Raw genomic sequence first — 7218 nt, forward strand, 5'->3', positions numbered from 1 at the left:
AAACCCCACCCCCTACCCCCAAATATAATCCACTCTGCAACCCTCATTGCATACTCCTACCATGCCCCAATTATTATGGGACGTTTACAGCTCTTTCTTCTCATTTTGAGTTCTGCCACAACAGCAAATGAACATCCTTTATTGGGTGAAACTTTATTTCATCCACATAATTATGAAATGGTCAGTTCTGTTGTTCATAGGGTTTCTATGGGTTGTACTTAGTTCAACAGTACCTAACAACAACTTTGAGGGAGCTCTGGTGGCTTCAGTGGTAGGGAATTGCACTGCCAGCCAAAAGGTACACAGTTTGAATCCACCACTTGCTCCATGGAAGGAAGCCGGACAGTCTCCTCCTCTACTATGTTTACTGCCTCTGAAAACCTGCCAGAGTGTCAGCTACGAGTCAGTTCTGACTCCACAGTGCTCAACACAACAAAACTACTTTTTTAAAATTTTATTCATTTTAGTGAACATTTACAGAGATTTTGGATTTCCATTCGTTTACTGTTGCACTTTTCTCCCTGCCTAGTCCTGCCCCCCAGTTTGCTCCTCTCTTTGCAAAGTAAAAGAAATATTCTTTCATTGGTATACAATCTCCCCGCACTACTCCCACTGCCCCGAGTACACTCCACTATGCAATCTTAATTCTAGACTCTTGTCATAACCATAATACCCTATCATACATTACTTTTAAACAGTTCTCTCCCTCGTCTGTTTCAATGCAGTATACATTATTGAACCCATCTTTCTCAGTCTCCCCACAACCCTGATGTCAGTCTCGTTCTACAACAGTGACACCATGCAGTATTTGTCCTTTTGTGACTGAGATACTTCACTCAGCATAATGTCCCCCAGGGTCACCCATTTTGAATAATTTTTCATGAGTTTCTTGTTTTTCAATGCAGCGTAGTATTCCATTGTGTGAATATACCACAACTTCTCTAGCCATTCGTTTGTTGATGGGCACTTAGGTTGTTTCCACCTCCTTACTACTGTGAACAAAGCCACGATAAACATGGGTGTGCATATATCTGCTTGGATGTCGGTTACGGTCTCTTTAGGGTATATTCCCAGTAGTGGAAATGCTGCCTCAAATGGTATCTCTATTTGCAACTCTGAGAAAGCGCCACACCACCTTCCACAGTGGTTACACCATTTTACACTTCCACCAACAGTGAATAAGGGTTCCAGTTTCTCCACAACTTTGCCAGCATTTGTTGCTTGCTGTTCTGTTAAATTTTGCTATTCTGACTGTGGTGAGATGATAGCTCATAGTTGTTTTGATTTGCATCTCTCTTAGAGCTAGGGATTTTGAACATTTCTTCATGCGCTTGTTGGCCGTCTGAATGTACAACAAAACTACTTTGAGGAGGTAGTTCTTCCCAGTTGCATTTTGATTGCCCTCCACCTAAAAATCTAGTCTTCTGGCACTATATCTAACAAGATTCTATTATCCATAGACTTTTTGGAAGTACGTTGTTTTAGAAATTAATGGTTCATCTTGTTTCTTTGTCTTAGTCTAGAAGTTCTCTTAAAGCCTGTTCACTATGAATGATGCTGTTGGTGTTTGAAATGCCATTGACAAAGTTTCTAACATCATAGCAACATGCAAGTCACCAAAGCACAGCAAATTTCTGTGAAAGCCAGAGATAACTTTTAAGTAAAAAACTGATTGAATTTACAATCAAGAAGCAATAATAAGAATAATTGTAGACTGGAATACAAAAGTTGAAAACAAAGAAGAAGGACTGGTAGGTGAAAAATATGGCCCTGGTGACAGAAATTAAGCTGGAGATCAAATGACAGATTTTTTTTTAAATTAACAATTTATTCACTGCAAATAAATACTTTTTTACATAAATGAAACACAATGTATATAAACTTTGTAAGCAAACCAATATAATTTTTTTTATTTCAAAAGAAGGGGAGAGAAACCAAACCAAAAAACATAAATAAAACTAAAGACATAGACTTCACTTGATATACTACACAGGAACCAGATTGACCACGTCTATGAAAAGAAACTCATTTTGACGTAATTGGGAAAGCTCAATATTTGCAGTCAAAGCCAGGCCAAGGTTTGACTGTGGAACATACCATTAACTACTCACATGGTAGTTCAAATTGAAGTTGAAGAAAATTGAAACAAGTCCACGAGAACCAATATATAACCTTGAAGGTATTCCAACTGAATTTTCAAACCATCTTAAGAGCAGGCTTGGTACATTGGACATGGATGACCAAAGATCAGATGAGTTGTGGAAGGACATAATACAGTTAGAAAGCAAAAGGCCTTTACTAAAACAGGGAAGAAATAAATGGTAAACAACAAAACAAAAAAACAATACAAAAAAATGTAACTCAGAGGAGACTCTGAAATTTGCATTGGAATGAAAAGAAGCCAAAACAAAACAGAAGGAATACTGAGGTAAGAAAACTGAACAGATGATTTCAACAGTTTGTGAAGACAAAACAAAGTGTTGCAATGAAGTGTGCAAAGACCTGTACTTAGAAAACCAAAAAGAGAGAATGCACTTGACATTTCTCAAGCTGACAGAACTGAAGAACAAATTCAACCTTGAGTTGCAATACTGCAGAGTTCTATAGGCAAAATCTTGAAGGATGCAGGAAGCATTGAGTATCTCCAAAACTGCCAACAGTACAAGTCAGTCAGTCTTGAAGGAAGTGCAACCAGAATGTTCCTTAGAGACAAGGATGGTGAAACATCATCTCACTTACTTTGGGCATATTTTCAAGAGGAAGCAGTCACTGGGGAGAAAAATCATGCTGAGAAAGGTCAGTGAAAGACAGGAAGAGCCTCTATTAGATGAACCGACACAGTGACTATGATAATGAGGAGAGCAGAGGAAGGGACAAGCTTTATATTTATTGTTCATAAGGTCACTGTGAGTTGTAGTCAACTCAACAGCACCTAACAACAACATAATGATATTGCCTGTTGGTCCAGTGGGGAGGTTTTTTGTTCTATTGATGTTGAGATACAATCCATAATGAAAGCACTGTAGGCTTTAAAATCAGGGTGGATGTACATCAGATTTCTATCCCTTCTCTATATCCTAGTCAATCTGTATTCTTGCTGAAAGAAAAGAAGATTTGAAACATGTGGTACAGATGATCAAAGATTACAGCCTTCAATATAGATTATATCTCAACATCAAGAAAACAAAAATCCTCACCACTGGACTACTGTATAAAGGGAAGATGGTAATAAATCATGGGCCTGAGGGTCCAAGGTATTCTAGGAACAGGATATGAGCTCCCAATGCAAGTGACCAGCAACCAACCCTTCGTTTTCTAGCTTTAAGATGATCTGCTATATGTTAGGGGACCATGTGGCAAAGAACTGAGTGTGGCCTCTGCCAACAGTCTGAGGATGTACAAGAAGCAAGTGTCCTTCTAACAGCACATGAGCATGGAAGCATAGACTCTCTTGGTAAAGCCTTCAGAAGTGACAGGAAGAGAGGCCAGAGGCTAGAACTACAGGATGAGCCCTTTGATGACAGGTTTGGGTTTTCCAGACCTGTCACTGACACCGACATCCTTTCCATTCCCTACTAGTTCTTTGCCTCTTTGCTTTTGGTGAGTTCCATGAGCTAGTAACAACTCCTAGCCACTTCATGAATCCTGATGCTTTGGTCTAATGATTGTCTGGAAGGACTCACAGAGCTTCATGCAAAGTATACCAAACTTAAGAACAAAGCTCCATTATAGCCAACAAAGACACGAAGAGATACACAGGGTAAGGTTCTAAGGAAGCAAGTCACTCTCTGAGAGCAGATGTCTTCAGAAACTAGATTGCCCTCTGAGCTACCAAGTTATCTGCTCTCAATGACCCCACTAATGTGGTTTTGGCAGATGACATCGTACCTCCTGTTGCTCTTGGTGTGGCCAGTCTCTGCTGATTAGCCTAAGGTATGAGGTCCACTTGAGAAAAGCTGAAACCAGGGTCAAATTGTTTTGTGTAAGGTGATTCTCCATCTCACAAGTCCTTCCTAGAGCATCAGCCAAGCACCAATTTGCCCAGAACTGTGTCTCAGAGGCCAGGTGATACAGGTGGCTTGTGTGTCTCTTTGGGAGGTACTATTCCTTGGAGAAGGATGTGATGCTGGGAAGGGTGGAGGGTCAGTGAAGGAGAAGATGCTCAACCAGGTTGACTGACACGGTGGCTGCTGCAATGGGCTCTTGTGTGTCAGGAAGTATGAGGATGGCACAGGATAGAGCAGGGTCAGGTCTTTTGTTCACAGGGTCATTATTAGTAATACTCTATTCAATGACACTTAACAACAATGACTACTTTAGGTAGTTGGACCTCTTTGTCATGTAGATTTCTTAGTAGAAGGAGCAATGATAATTGGGAAACAGAGCTTTACCACAGAGATGAAGGCGCAGGGTGTCAGGACAGGGTTTGGGTCTCCAATGCAAGTGTCCAGCACAACACCTGTGTGTCTGATCTCCTGGGTCCTCTTTCCTTTGCTGGCTTCCCCATGAGCTGCCATACTTTGGGGTCCATGTAGCAAGGAATTGAGGCAACCTCTGACTAACAGCCATCAGTCCAACAGTCTGCAAGGAACATTGTCTTGCCCACATCCACATCAGCGCTGAAGAAGACCCTTGCTGATGGAGTCTTCAGAGTAGACACACTCTTCTGTTCACAGAACTGAGCAAAGAACTACAGGGGACGTCCTTTGTTCTCAGGCTTAGGGTTTCTCTGACACCCCATTTCCTCAATGTACTCCTAGTTCTTTGTCTCTCTACTTTCAGTGATCTCAATGAGCTAGCGCCAAGACGGAATTCCTTGCCGAGTCCTGGTGCTTGTGTCTGATGATTTGCTGGAAGGACTCAAAGAGCTGCACCCAGAGTACAGCAAGCTTATGTACGCAATCAATTACAACTGGAAGCAACACAAAGAGATGCACAGGACAAGGTGTAGGAGGGCTCTCATTCAGAGCTTTCACGTCTACAGGATTGCATAACCCTCCTGAGAGCAAGTGTTCAGCCAATCGGGAAGCTGTTGAGCCTCTGAATGATAGGTTCTTTTTGGTTTCACGTGGTCATGCCTTCTGGTCCCACTTGGTCTGCACAGTCCTTGCTCAAAAGCCTAAGATTTAAGCGAAGTTAACTGCTTTCTGCAAGGTGATTGCACTTCTCCACAGGACCCTCCTAGAAACTTCTCCAAGGCTTAGTGACTTAACATCTGCTCTGTGGAAGCAATGGCCCTCTGTCTAACTAAGAGGAAAAGGGGCTTTGGGGCACAAGGCTGTGAATGTCTCTCTGAATAGACCAGTGAGAGTGAGAATATCAGAGCCTCTCGCGGCCAGCAGAGCAGAAAGTAGATAAAGAGCCCATAGCCCCGCCTCAAGGTGCCTCTAGAACTACGACAGCAAGAAGTTCATTTACTCATTGCTGACTCACAGTTATTGAATTGAGAAAAGAATTTGTTAGGGAAATGAGTAGAGGAGTCAAAGAATATCTCACAATACAAGTTCTGACTTTAGCCCAACAGTTCCAAGGCACAATTCTTCATTCATTAAGTATAGGCTCCGGTTTCACTTCAGCAGTCAAATCCAAATCATCCAGCAAGGCTCGTCCCAGACCAGTTATAAATCATCTTCTCCTTCAAGTATCCAGCAAAAATGGCAAAAACCTTTAACTGTGGCCAGGATAAATGCAGAAAGCCTCAGGTCACACCTTGCCACAGCTTCTCCACAGCAATACCGCAGTCTCTCCAACACTATCACGAGGGTCTCACCAATAAGTCTGCTCTGATCTCCCTCAAGTCTTGCCACCACAAGGCTGGCTCACTTCAAGTCTGCTCCCCAGTGTGAGAAGCACACTTTCTCTTATCCTAGTCCCACAGTTGTTAATAATTTGTAAGACCGGACTGATTTGCAAGACAATGCGTCTGCAGCAGAGATTCCTAGAGACATGAGAGGATCTACCTATAATAGCTGCAAAAAAGAGCCAACATTTATGCTAACATCACACCCTCAGATGTCAGCGGAAGCCAATGTATCACTCTTCTTGGGTAATCTGTTACACCTGGGCTCTTAATTACTTAGCATGAAACAGCGCACACTTTCATTTTGGGGGACAGTCATCAAGCAGGATGGACTAATTGGTCCCTTTTTCCTGCTGTGTGTCTTCTAGGTCATCTCATCTCATCAGGGATCTTACCAGGCCAAGAAGGGATGGTAGGCCCTCAGTGAGGGTGCAGAGGCTCAGAGAGGTGGTCTAATCTGGATTAGTGGATGATAATCCACTAAACACGAAGAATTCTGTGAACCACAAATAATGGTTTCATGGGTTTTGGGAGTTGTTGAGCCAAATATGACACATGATGGTCCTATGAATGACTTGTGAACCCGGTTCTATCCTGTACCATCCTCTCCATTTCTGACACGCTTCAGGCCATCCAGCAGTCACTGTGCCAATCCACCTGGCTAAGGGTCTTCCTCTCAGCAACCCTCCACCTTTCCAAGCATGGTGTTCTGCTCCAAGGAATAGCCTCTCCTAGGAACATGCCTGAAGTATGTAAAACAAAGCTTCCTCATCTTCGCCTTCAAGACGCGTTCAGGCTGTTCCCTCTCTCTGACAGATCTGTTCAGTCTGTGGGATAGTCAACACTTTTTTCCAACATCTGAAATGTAATCCCTTCAAAGCTCCATGTGACCCTTGTGAGCAGTACCTCATCGTGGGGTGTCCATGTGATCAACTAGGAGTGGTTGCAATGGCGTCCTCTGTTGAGACAAAACCTCCTCTGCAGCCCAACTCTGATGCCCTATCTGCTAATGCTCAGAGGCCTGCCTGGATCTCCCATGAGGGCTGTACAAAGAAGGTCCTGTTAGGCATCATTCTCTTCCTCCATTTCCCTGCACCCCACCTTCCCCAGGCAAGCTGTGTGGTCAGATACATTAGTCCCCACCCCAGGAGGCTTCTGCATTTATACACCCTGCTTGATATTTCATCCCATCTCCCTGCTCTTACACCAAATGTGCCCTTTCAGTTCTCAGAGGGATCCATGCAAAGATTCTCCGGTTCTGGAGACAGAGCTCAAGTGTAGAGAAGAAGCCCAGGGCAGCCTTGGCTGGGAATTAGGAAGGACTCAGGCTGAACTGTGCTGGCCCAGGAAGGAGACTGTCCAACAGCTGTTTAAGTGCTAACACCACCCTGAGACCAGGTGACCTGGAGTAGTGGAGC

The sequence above is a fragment of the Elephantulus edwardii genome, unplaced genomic scaffold (assembly GCF_000299155.1).
Source record: "Elephantulus edwardii isolate Elephantulus edwardi_28Jun2011 unplaced genomic scaffold, EleEdw1.0 scaffold00126, whole genome shotgun sequence".
Lineage (NCBI taxonomy): Eukaryota > Metazoa > Chordata > Mammalia > Macroscelidea > Macroscelididae > Elephantulus > Elephantulus edwardii.